This window comes from Anopheles merus, chromosome 3L (genome assembly GCF_017562075.2).
Source record: "Anopheles merus strain MAF chromosome 3L, AmerM5.1, whole genome shotgun sequence".
Lineage (NCBI taxonomy): Eukaryota > Metazoa > Arthropoda > Insecta > Diptera > Culicidae > Anopheles > Anopheles merus.
Genome location: NC_054085.1, coordinates 32,761,302 through 32,774,608, shown reverse-complemented (window position 1 = coordinate 32,774,608; position 13,307 = coordinate 32,761,302). Strand labels below are relative to the sequence as shown.

Below are 13,307 nucleotides of genomic sequence, written 5' to 3'. Positions count from 1 at the left end.
AAACAAACACACACACACACACGAACGAAAATGGGGCATTCAGCTGAGCCTCAGAGTCATGTTTTACCCACCATTAAAGACGCTTTTGATGTTTGTGGCGGAAATGAGGCTCCATTTTTGCTTCCGCTTTTTTGTTTTGTTTTTTTTTTTGTAGCAAAAGCGGATATTCCCGGAAAGTACATAATCTGCTTTAACTTATCAAACAGTCGGGGCTGCGAACGCCATGAAGGATGGCGTGCGGCTGTATAGACACTCATCTTTGCCGCTTCCAATTAAGCCCACACACACACCCGCCCAATCCCGGGTAATCTAATTCGCACTAAATTTCCCAACACCCAACAGCAGGTGTAGCAGCGAAAGCGAAACACACACACACACAACATGCCCTTTTTAGCATAAAAATCTAAATGTGCTTTCGCGAAACCTATTAGGAGAGCGCGCCCGCGCGCCAGGAGGCGTGCGAAGGTTTCGCTGCTCACCACCCTTTGCGGGAGACTGAGTGTCGTGTTCGGAAAGGGAAGATTAATTAACGTTTTTATCTGCCCTTCCGCGATGGATCCTGGTGGATGGGAGGGCGGGTGAATGGTTGCTACCGGGCAACAGTGTAACAACCTGCCGCAGATATGACGAGAAATGGGTTTCATAAATTTCATCTCATTCCACGCTTTTCTTTGACCTTATCCGTTTTTCTTTTTGGAGCGATATATTTTTTTTTAAATTGTCCCGTGTAAATCTCTCCCTCTCTTTTTCCGTTGTACGTGTTAAGATCGAGAAGAAAACGATGGCGTGACCTACTGATTCTTATCGAGAACACCGAAAGGAGCGTTATCGTAATGTTTTTTTCCGTCCGCACAAGATTTATCACACCGACCACTAGGTAGTACTTGGGAAGGAAGACGTGTTTTGCAGACAACTTGTTTCTAGGTTGTTGTGTGCTTTTAAATCTTCCTCTGTAAGATAATTTGAGGTGTGAACAAATCATGCAAAACTCACCTATTTCAATTTTGGTGCAGCGACGTGCTGTGGCGCAGTGACTACAAATCTCCGGAGCGGGGTCTACCCCATTTACGGTCACAAGATGCGAAACATTGACGTTATCACTCAGGGGAGGGGCAAGGATTGTCTTTCCAGTTCATTGAGGGCCCAACTGTTGTTGGGAACGTACTGAGTATCCCGCTCCATACGCCGTTGCCGGGACAACGGAAGCAAATAAATTTCTTCCCCACTATCGTTCAGCCCACAGCATCCGCACAGCCAGCAGTCCAACGGATGTTTCCATTTTTGCGTGCGGTTATAATTCCTTCCGCACTCGCCGTTACAAATCACACAAACACACAACCCGCACACACAGCCACAGACCCATCGATTGGTCTCCGCTTGGCTGGTCTCGCTGGCTGCGACGTGACTTGTTTGCTTTATGATGGAAATTAAAAGATCAGCAACTCTTACCTGAAACGAGAAATCGAAACAAGAAAAACACAGCGTTCAGTAATGCGGCAATGAGGGAAAAACATAAGCAACGATGCGCAACGGTGGAAAGAGCGAGATAGATGTGAAGAGCGAAGGAATGGAACGGAGCGATGGAAAATTATCAAACCGGCTATAACGCTAACGAACGGAAACCGAATCTGGGCGTTTTTGGGTTGGCGGAAAGGGGAACTTTGAGGCGATGAGCCGATCACCCGCTGCAATTTCTTCACTTGCGTGCGTCTCTTGCTTTTCCCGTACCGTATCGGTGATTTCCGGTTCACGGTTGGGAGTTGATAAACAAATTGAGTTACATTAAAATTATGGCAAGATTAGGAAACGTTGTTTTCGCGATGTTTTGATTGCGGTTCCGGGGTACAGGAGGGGGGGGGGAATATCAACCCTCCCTCCCTCTGCACAATCACAGTTGGGGGAGGTTGAAGTGGTGCAGGGTAAATTTATGCTATTTTTTCATGGTGAAATTGAGATCACGTTTCTGATGCTCAAAAGACCGAGGGAAAACTTTGTTTGTTGCTCATGAAGTGAGGTTGACGCGGACGCGGAGGTTGACAAACTGGAAAGGGATAATTTTTATGTCCACTTGGTAAGTTTTGCAAATGAATTTTGCATGTTTGAATTGTTCTCTCCCAATAAAATATCCAATTAATATGCAATAAATAATTCGGGAAATGATGATGAAGATGATTGAAAAAGAAAAAGCGAATCAAATTTAATGCAAAGCAAAATGTAAAGCAAATGAAATTAGATGCAATTATAGTTTGCTTACGTTTTGAAATAATAGCCGTACGAAAGAAAAATATGTTAGAATTAAAAGGAAAAAATCAATTAAAATACTTTAAAATGAAAAAAGGATTGAAATACAGGTTAAAATGAAAAAAAAAAGAGGATTAGTAGTAATTAGTAATTAAAATATAATTATAAATCATTCCAAAGCAGCGGTCGACGTACTTTTGGGGTAAAGGTCCAACTTTAATAAACGATCGAGAGGATCGAGCCAGAATAAAGAAGGTTATTTTATTTCTTGAACCCTAATTATTACATGATAAGGTTTTAGAAAATTTAATATTTGGTTGATGATATCAAGCAATACGATTAGTGATATTGTTGTGCGGGGAATGTAGCCATAATTTCGACCATAAAGATTAGTCCATCAATGCATATTACAAAAATCAAAGTTAAAAGAGTTTGACGGGATAAAATGACTAAAACATGTTAAATCAATCATACATGCAAAATCTAACCAAACAAGACAACACATGTCAAACACAACACGTCACGTAGGAGCAAAATAGGATCAGTAAACAACTAAAAAAATAGCATGAACAATAGAAGAAACAATCCAATAAAACCATTGAAGTAGTAAACAAAATTGAGCATTGTTTGGTTCAAGCAAACGTGAACCAAGTAGTCTTATCTAGTCTCGGAATGGTTTGCAAATAATTTGTTTTCCTCTCAGTGCCCAACTGCCCAGTGAAAAATGAAACGTCACCAGATAACGGGTAGTACGGAAATCAAACCCTGGGGACGTTTGGTGCCCCCCCGTGCAGTGGTACCCCTTCATACTGGCTCTCACTCATTGACAAGCCGTTCTAGCCGCACCTTAGCCACCGGCTCTTCAAATCTCGCACTGTCCGAGAAATGCAAAGCACACTGGCAAACACAATCAGAAGAGCAAACACACGGAGCACACCTGCGAGAGGTGGCCTGGCGATGGCGACAAAAGAAGCACCACACCAACCAAAACAAACCGCACATGCTTTCATAAATTTCCCTTCCCGGGGTGGTTGCTGTGCACATAATTTAGCATCGAGCTTTTGCCGAGTGGTTGCTCCCCCCCCTGCCCCCCATTCTTCTTTTAAATCACTCTCCGCCGACTGGACGGCACACTGGTCCGGGAGTGGGTTTTGTAGAAGTGGGAAAAGACAAATTTATTCCTTTTAAGCGCAGGACATAATTCCATTACTCTTCTTGCTCGGCAAACCGTACGTAACGTTCTTTGTGGTGGATGATGGTGGAGCACAGTCAGCTGGGCTTATCATTTCATAAAATGCGACACACACACACACCCATGCACCTGGTAACATTATAATGCATTGGGTAAGAGGTGTACAAGCGGAACGGCGAGCGAAACAAATACTCCTTGAAACAGCTCGTGCAAAAACACATATAAAATGCCTGAATAGAAGTGCACAGCAACATAGCCAAGAGGCGGACAGAACGCTTGACTGTCCGAAAAGAAAACTCGCTCAAGAAACGTCCTCCGTCCGTTGGAAAAGGGTGTGAGAACGAAATACCTATCCAAAATACCAGCAGAAGAAGCTGGTCTTCTTCCCCGATCGATCGAACTCCGGTTGCGCTCGCTTGGTTTAGCGGCACTCGGCCCCGGTGGAAATGGAGTGGAATGTGGCCGTGTTTTCCGGGCTCTGTTCGTCTTCCTGGAATGCGACCATCGCCGCCCGATATTGCTTCACACGCCGAATGGATTGCTGCTTCGAAAGGAATGGGCAAAACAGATCTGGAGAAACTTCTACCGTCGGTGCATTTTTATTCCGCCGCTTAAAGTCGTCCTCCAGAACGACGAATTGGGGTGGTTCAAGCTGAATTCTCCTTCCGAGGAAAAGTTAATCCACTATCGAGTAATTTAACCCACACACAAACACACACACGCGCGCGTAGACACCCATCTCACTGTCATCCGATTCCGGCTGCCGGCTGCCAGAGTACGATTCTAAAGTTTGACGCATAACACATACTGCGGCAATCGGAGTTTTCCTACTGCGGAGCGGAGTGACAGCAACCAAAACTTTCAGTTCAGCAGTTTGCTTACCGCGCGAGATTATTTTCTTTCTTTTTTTTTCTCTGGCGTTTTCCATTGCGCAACATGCGAAGGAAACGTTAAACATAGTTCTTAGCGTTCGAGAACTAGAACTAGTTCGTTTGCGGCTCGGAGAGCGGGTGGAAGTTGTGTTCCGTTAAGGTGCACTCGTTTGCATAATGAATCGATCGGCCAGTTTGTTTGCTGACTTTTGCTGACTCGATCATTACGACACGCACCGCGGGGAAGCTGCTAATGGTGTTCGTGAGGGTTTAGATGTAAACTAATTAAAGCAATTTTTGTCGAAGGCAAATGCTTGCAGTGATTGTATAAAGCTAACGAAATTAACTTATGTTCCTGTGCCAACGACAGCGAGAAAGAGCTCACGGTTGGTCAGGTTTTTAGCAGCTATGAATACGAAATGGCTTTAGCTGCAAAATAAATCTTTCCCAAATAATTAAAGAAAACATTCATTGCTCGCTCGCCAAAAGTCCTGAAAGTCTTTTTGGAAGAATTTCGCCTCCAAAAATGAGCAAAACCTTTCCACGAAGTGGGACGAAAAGTGATCCGTTTTCTGCTTGTCTGGTACCACGTAACACATTGTCTGGTATCATTCCTTGGAAGAGTAAGCTAAGCATGAAACGATAACCAGCGAGTGTTTACACACAGTGTCCCACCAGTCCCACCGTGTCCCTAAGAATGACACACACACACACATGCACAACCACTACAACTGCCCCTTTTGCTGCCACATCACTCGGTTACGGGTTCTCGGGAATTACCGGTAATCTGCTCCAAAAAGTCCATCCTTTGTCAGTTTCGTTTTTTAATTTCATCTCAACAGTAAGTTCCACTTCCAGCTCTCTCTCCAGGAAGTAATTTATAATTGAAAGCCAAAAAAATACACACACACACACACACAAGTGGATATCAGTTTACCAACAACAGAAAGTAGGAGAAGCAAAAGCTGTGCTGGACCGAATTAGGTGAAATGAAAACCCCGCGTTCGTGTTCGTTGCCCGTGGTTCACACAAGGAGCAAAATCCTGTGGTGGATGGGTTCTTGCCGCCACCACACCCTGCAAACAAAAAAAAGCCTTATTTCCACGAATTGCCAGATCGACCAACCTCACCGGGCCTCAATGACACCGCGATGGGTTTTGGGGAGCTGCCTCAACCGGGGCCTCCGAAATTTATGCACTTGTTTGCCCAACAGGGCACTGGGGTCCGGGCTGGATCTTGGCCGGGCTTTTGCGAACAAGGGCCGATGCCAAGGGATAGCCAAAGGGTTAGGATAAATATGATGAGCTGCCTTGTTTTTTAATTAATTTCACCGGCCATTTCCTTCTTGGGGATTTTTTGCTCTCTTTCGTTTTGCATCATCAGTGGAAAACAACAAAAAACTAGAAGCAGCCAGAGGATGAAAAAGACAATACAAAACTGTGAGTTTTCTGAAGCAAAAAAAAAAAAGAGGGAAAATTGAGTTCGACGAGACGCTCAAGCCTCAAGGCAAAGTTCGGCTAACGATCAAAAACTTTCACACAGAAAAGGGGTAATAGATTGGAAAATGAGATTGCACAAAGACAGATGAGCGAACGTTTGACGTTGAGTAGGGGGTTGAGAGAGAGAGAGAGAGAGAGAGGGAGACTTTATCGAATAATAACAAGAAGATGAAGAACGCAAAAAACCCCCGAAAGAAAGTAAGACGAATGATGGGGCATTGCCAAACTTAGGTGAAAGTTCGCCCGATTTCACCGAAAGGGAACAACAGACGAAGAAACACACTCCAAAAAAAAAAAAAAACTAGAGCACAGTTGCGATGCTACTCAATAATTTAAACTTGTCACATAGCAAGCCCAAAATTTGGAAGGGTTACGCGAAAAGAAAGTGAAGCCATTATTATGATTCGCCTCTGGTCGAAGTTTTGACGTACGCTTCATTTTTTGTCCGTTGTCATTGCCAAAAAAAAAAAAAAAAGAATAAGCAGACACACAGCAGTGACATCCCATTCCCCGACAAAACCGTTTCATCCAAGTAGACAGTTTAAGCGGGATGTCATTTGTCCCGGCCGAATTTTGCACCCACGGTTCCGTTTGCCGCACGTCAAAAGGCTCCCTCCCCACCATGCTATCAAAAATCGAACTTTTACCAAACTTTGGCTCAACTCTTCAACCGAACCCGAACGGCTCCCTACACTGCTATGTGCAATGGCCGATAATTATCATTCGTCCGCAGTGCAGTACCGCTTGATAGAATTCGAAATTACCGCTGCCGGGTTAACGTGGCAGTGACAGTTCAACTGTCAGGTGGCCGTATTTTTTGGCGCGGGATTTTTCCCCTCATCACAGCACCACCACCAACCATTGTTGCAGCGGCAGCAGTATGGCGCAAATGTCAAAAACAAAACAATCATCTCCCCCCAATCATATCAAAAAAAATGTGTGTCGGGCGTCGTCGGTGCAAAGCCATTTTGCCTCCTGCCAGCCACAATGGCCATGCGCCATATATCCACTATGAACGTAATAAAAGTGTTCAATTGCTTGACAAACCTGTCCGATGCGAATGTGGCGCCAAGAAATGTCACCGACATAAGGGAGAGGAGCAGGAATGAATCTTTAATGTCATTCTGTGCGGCAAACGATGCATCTTGTGCAAAGGGATGTGTGCACAGTTGGGTTAGGTTCGATTGTTTTATTTTTGGTCCTTCGAGCCGGATTGCCACGTGGTGTAATGGATGCTTCATAGAGAGTTCAATTGATAGACACGGTAAGCTTAAAACTATATCTACTCCAAGGATTCTTATGTATTTTGGATAGTTTTTCTTTCAATTTATTGACTGTTTTCATGCCATTAAACCAGACAGTTGATTCCAATATACTTGGAAAACAGTCAAAAAAAGTGCCTAAATGGCTCAGAATCCGCTGTAATGCGGTCAGCGTGTACCATTACCGCAAACAAATCTGTAACCATTGCACCAAGCTCCCATTAATAAAAGTCAGCAGTTCAATTATACCACTAGGTGTGTATTTTACACACGTACTTGCAAATGTGCAATGCTTGTTAATGTATTGTACAAGCGGCAAATACAGCAATTGGAAGTGTCAGAAAAAATGGGTACACAAAGCAACAAATGTAACAATCAAACCTGCAAATTGAACGTTTAAAACAAATCATTTGGTGTTTTTCATCCCCCTTTTGTTCAGTGTGAATTGGAAAATAAATAACATAATTCGGGAGAAAAGCGTGGAACGAAGCGTTGCACATTTTAGTGATACCGCTATTGAGTGACAGCTCAAGTTCGAGAGTTTATTTGAATAGTGAATGAGGAGTGGTCATGAAGTTTTAATTAATCCAAACTGCGTAGCTTATATTTTGTTGTCAATTGTAGAATGAAAAAAGGCATTTAGTTAGAAATGCCTTTAATTTTATAGATTCCCTATTGACCAAACAAGTAGCAATTCAATTACGATAAAGCTCAACCCTCATTGGCCGATTCGGTTCGTTTCATCACCAAGCAAACTAATCAAAACACGATTCCATTCCCCGTAATGTGTTGCAAAAATATCAACCAACAGCCAACAGAATCTGAACTGACTACTGAAGCACTAATTTAGCAGCAATAGTTTCTCGCCACTCACCAAACAGAATTTGATTAGGCACACCCCGCACCGCATCGCTCATCGATCGCACTGAAAACAGCCACTCCAAACCAACATTCCTTTTTGCTTAGCAATCGATTCGAGTGATACACTTCACGATCGTGCTGAGCTTCGGTCCATTGCTCGGCGCTTTCATGCCGCACAGTGTCCGTCGAGCACTGTCGAGCCTCGAGCCAACATCCGGATGAGCTGAAAATTATGCAAATCCTTCGGTCGTGATGATTTTCTAATACCGTCCTACCATCGCCCGCTCACGGCGCCCGACCAATACATCCTTCAAGCTGTGTGGTGCAGCCTTTCTTAGCGCAAAAGTTCGATCTTTGCTGTGGGGTTGTCGAGCAGTTGGCCCGACCCGACCCGACGATTTCAGGGAAATCTTCATCGACCTAAACCATAAACCCCGGTGTGCTCTCTAATCTCCCTGTGCTCTCTGTAATCCTTTCTGTCGCTGCTGTTTCTGCAGGTGCAGAAAATGAAGCAGAAAGAGTGAATAAACCTAACAGCACAACCCAACCCAGCAGCAGACTGACACGGAAAAGATTCACCATCCCCCCGGTCTGGAGGGGTCAGCTTCCGATTGATGTGATGGAAAATCGGTTTTACAAACGCCCAAGCTGGTCCGGATTCGGTGGCGTGATGGGACGCTCTTTGTGCCTCTGTATGTGTGTGTTTTTAATGTGACCTCATCCCAATTTAGCTCATTTTCCAGCCCATCGGTAGCACCGCGCCACCGGCACAGCACCGTGCGTCGGTGCCGAGTTGTCGATTTTAATTATATTCATGACCCAGGTGAGATTAACATATTTATTGCATTATTTTCCGAATCCCTGCTTTTACGCGCCCACGAGTTACAAGGGCGCCCTCCGCAATGCCGCCCTCAGCCCGGCAGCAAAATGGTGACCCGATATTCTGCTGGCGCCATATTTATTGCGTCCCCAACCCAACCCTTCCTTGGCGTCACGGCGTTATAATTAAATTTTGATTGTGTAAACCCATCGTGAGACCGCAACGGAACACAAAAACAAAAAATGAAAACACCTTTTTCTAGCCAGTGTTGTATCGATCAGTAAGCCGATTTTGATGCGTAATACACGCGTCGCGGTAGTGGTGCACTCTCACCTAAATCAATAATTCAACCCAACAGCAGCTTGATAATGATGGTCAACAGCACAAACCCCATGCTTAATGATGGCGCATGGCACACTCTGATGCACATTAAACTGACGAGCAGGGGGGAGGGGTTCAGTGGTGGAACGGGGAAGCTAGTCCAGCGCGGGCTGCTGCTTCTACAAAACTACGTGATGGGTCAGTAAAACGTCACAAAGTGGCAAATTTCAAAATGCTGCTTAAACATACTGCCAAACAGGATGATGCACTCAAGATAAAGCTGAACACCACTTCACATACGCTAATTAGCAAGTTCATTGTCGAGGCAGTTTGGTCGAGCGGTGTGTGAGTGTGTGTGAGCGTATAGGCGCACTTTCCGATCGGAGAGCCAGCTGAACACGTGTGCTCTTTTCAATGCAATTAACTTATAATTAAATGATGCTCTGTGAGCTGTGATTGCAATTTATCGATCGCTGCTTTTGATGCTTTTTTTGCTGCTTTCCCCATGACAACCTCCGCCTTCTTCCTCCTCCATCGGACAGTGCAAACGACGCTTCATCCTAAATGAGCTTCTACTGAGTGAGTGCTTTGTGTCGCTACTAATTACAACCGAAACACACGCCGGTACAACAGCAGCAGCAGCAGCAGCATGGAAAACGTGTCAGTAAATTTATTTCACTTCCTAGAAGGCTGGCTGATGAGAGGAGCGATAAAAACGCGCTCAGAAACGGAATCGGATCTTACACCATCTATCCCGAAGGTCTGCTTTCTTCCCCCCCCCCCATTCGGATCATCGCCACGAACGGTTTCTTCTTTGGGAAGGTTCATCTCTCTGTGTGCACTTCTTACATCTGTCTGTGCAGGAAAAAAAACACCTTTTATCTACAAAATCTCTTACCACTGGAGCTGCTTCTCTTTGCTTCTCCCAAAACGCAGCCATGATAATTATACTCATGCAAAAAGCACCGCATAAATCTAATTAGCACCGGTTGGGGCAGCCACATCATTCCCTGCCCGCAGTCTTGTCTCCGCGTTCGCTCGGCGATGGTCGCATAACGTTCCGGGGGCCCTGGTTGTACCAGGTGTCGTTGTAATGTGTCCACCGTTGTTTGTGTCACCGCGTTTCTCGTTAAAGTAGCAGCAGGCAGAAGGGGGCAAGGCGCAAGCAAGTGCACAATCTAGGTGAAAATTTATTGGCCCGTACATAGTGTGGTGGGGGGGGGGGGGTGGAGGGTTCTGGTGCCCGGTAATGGTGTAGGGTTTTCATTTTTTCCCGTGCTAAGACAGGAGCGCGATGCTGGAGCGGGTTGAGCTTTTAACAGGAATAATCCGGTGCTACTAACACGGCGTGTACACAGGGTTGTCAAAGTTAGGAGGTATTGACAAGATGGTAAATAATATAACCTTTCACTCTAGTTAGTATTTTTTGAATCCTTAAATCTGATAAGAAAAGTGTTAAATATTGTTATTGGTCTTCAAACAAAAATGTGCTTGATCAAAGAAGATATTCATCATTCATTTCCCAGTAGAAGACTCGAGTCGTCTGTTTAAACACAATAGAAGACATCTTTTCACTTATTTTTGTTTTAAATAACCAAATCATCAATAACTTGACTTGATTCGAGCAGTATATTTTCAAAACTGCTTGTAAAAGTAAGGCCCTAGTACCAATATGGACAACACAGGGGTATTACGTGCTCAAAACTTGGATTTGATGGGCAGAACAGTGGAGCAGGAGTGGGAGAGATGCGACTTACAAGATGAGAGTGCTACTAACATTTAATGTATTTAATGTATTTATTGTATTTCTGAGTTGCGCTTTTGTCATATAATGGTTGCACAAGCCTTAGTAATAATAGTAGTAGTAGTAATCATAATAATACTAGATTGGTATGGTGTTACTGCCACTCCACTGAAGTCGCCATATCGCCAAACGCGTGAATTTGCGAAGTATTCTTTCCATTATCTTTTTCCAGACTTCTGCAGATTCTCACCAGACAGTTGAGCAGTACTCCGGTATAGGCCTAATTAATGTACAGTACAAAGTTGTACACTGGATCGTTGACTTCCCTCGTCACTTCAAACAATAAACCTAGAGTTCTGTTTGCTCTCTTAATAAATTATACACCGATGGAACTAATCAAACACCAATCGTGTTCTTTTTCTAGCAGCACTTAATGCCAAAACGGGTACCTTAAATACACACATTCAACAAGCAGTTTCCTATAATTTCTTCTTAGTAAAACTGCTTCTAATGACCCACCTTCGAATGCCTTCGTTTGACATTCCTGCCTATATGCTACGAGGTGTGTACTTGTACCAGCTTTTGCAGCACAGCAAGAACCACCGGTTAACAAGCAAACTACCCGTTGTTTGGACGCTTTGGTAGGGGTAACGTGACGTTGGACTGGTACTTTCTGAGAGAGGGACAAAAAAAAACGTCCTACACCTTTTTTGTTTATTCATGACGCAGTGTGCCAACGTTGAGATAAAGACTCAACTCTCATTTTCCCATCGGGGGTTTGGTCCGTTTTGGGCCCTGTTTTTTTCTTCTTTTTTATCGTGTATCTTGTGTTCGATTCCTCCAAAGAGCTCGACCAGCAAGCTCAAGGATACAACGGTACACCATCCCTGCTCATCGTTTGAAGGTTCGGTTAGGAGGATCAAGATAGCGTCGGGATGCCCACAATGCCTTAAGCACGTTTCGTGTTCTTTCCTTTTTTGTGTTGCTGTTGTTGTTGGGACACAACAATTGAAATGAATTCGGGCAGCACACAAGGAGCGAACGGCCGCAACGGCCGCTGTTTCAGTGCTTCTGCTGCCACCCGTCACACAGGTGAGAACAACAACAAGTGATACAATTCGGCTCACGAACAAAGCGGTACCGGTCCCGGAGGGGGCGAGAGAGTTGGGAAAAGTCATCGAACAGCAGGCAATCGATCGGAGCGCGGAAAGGCACTTTTCTTTGTCGAATGTTTTTTTCTTTCTTTTTTTCCGCTGTTGCTACTGCTTTGTTGCCCCGTGCCACGTACACACACAGGTATTATTTGTTGCCGTTTCCCTCCCACCGGGGAAAGCAAAGTGGTGGTTGTTGGTTGCTGTTTTTCAAAACCTCATAAATTCGGCATTCGTGCTCTTTCGTTTAACAAATTGCCCAATAATTTATTCATCGCGGTGAATTGAAATGAATAAAACATTTGCAGCGCGTTGTGAGCAGCAGAATGGTGTGTTCGATTTTTGCTATATCTCGTGTGCGTTTTCTTCTAGAGTTGTGCCTCAAGTACCAGAACTGTACGATTTATTCAATTCATCCTAAAGAACGAACGACCTACGTTCATCTAATCAACGTTCATCGATTCTTTATAAATCTTAATGTAATGAGTTGGGCATCAAAATAACGTCCTACCCATCGAAATAACGAACGTCAGGTACGTCAGGTCGTTCATTTCCCCCATACAAATATGAACGTGAACCGTAATACCAAGACGTTCACGAAAAGAACGACCTATCTGTCGAAATAAAGAACGTCCAAGTCGTTCATTCCCCCATACAAATATGAACGTGAACCGTATGACCAGGACATTCACGAAAAGAACGACCTATCCGTCGAAATAAAGAACGTCCTAGTACGCTATGTCGTTCATTCCCGCCATACAAATATGAACGTGAACCGTAATACCAGGACGTTCATGAAAAGATGCAATACACTTATTATGTTCTTCTTGCAAAATAAAACAATTTACCATATTTTCTTCAACTGAAATGAACGAATGAATCACGATTCACGTTCAGTTCATCTAAATAAAAGAACTAGTACATTCACGTTCATGGAAATGAACCGAATTGCCCAAGCCTATTTTCTTCCTTGATTTCTTCCGATGATCCCGGCGTGTGTGGTGTGTGTGAGGTATGCATTTCCCTGTATTGCTCGGGATTGGAGTTTGGTGGAATGGATTTATTTTCCTTTCCGATTTTCCCTCAAACCATGTTTGTATGTTATACTACTGATCGATTACTTTTTACGAAGCGTTAGAAATATGTAAAACAAATGATAATAACCAATTTCACAGCCTATAAGCTGTAAAGTGTATTACAAAAAAAAATAATAAAAAATAAACAGGAGAAAGGGAGTGCGCTGGGAGCATTGCCAATCAAGTTGTGAAACCGCTTCCCAACCATGCGAGATGCGAGAAATAATTTTGCAATTAAAACCAAACATTAGCCACCGACCCGGAACGC

At 44.0% G+C, this 13,307-nt stretch overlaps 1 protein-coding gene and 1 long non-coding RNA gene across 4 annotated transcripts in view; both read right to left on the bottom strand.

Moving 5' to 3' along the window:
* Positions 1-13,307, bottom strand: part of LOC121598740 (matrix metalloproteinase-2) — a 264,445-nt gene that overhangs the window by 136,778 nt on the left and 114,360 nt on the right. The window lies entirely within an intron of this gene.
* The window catches only part of LOC121598743, a 104,243-nt gene that overhangs the window by 67,791 nt on the left and 23,145 nt on the right, over positions 1-13,307 (bottom strand). Inside the window, exon 2 of the long non-coding RNA XR_006005613.1 lies at positions 994-1,449. This is a non-coding gene — a long non-coding RNA (uncharacterized LOC121598743). The remainder of the gene's footprint in view (positions 1-993; positions 1,450-13,307) is intronic.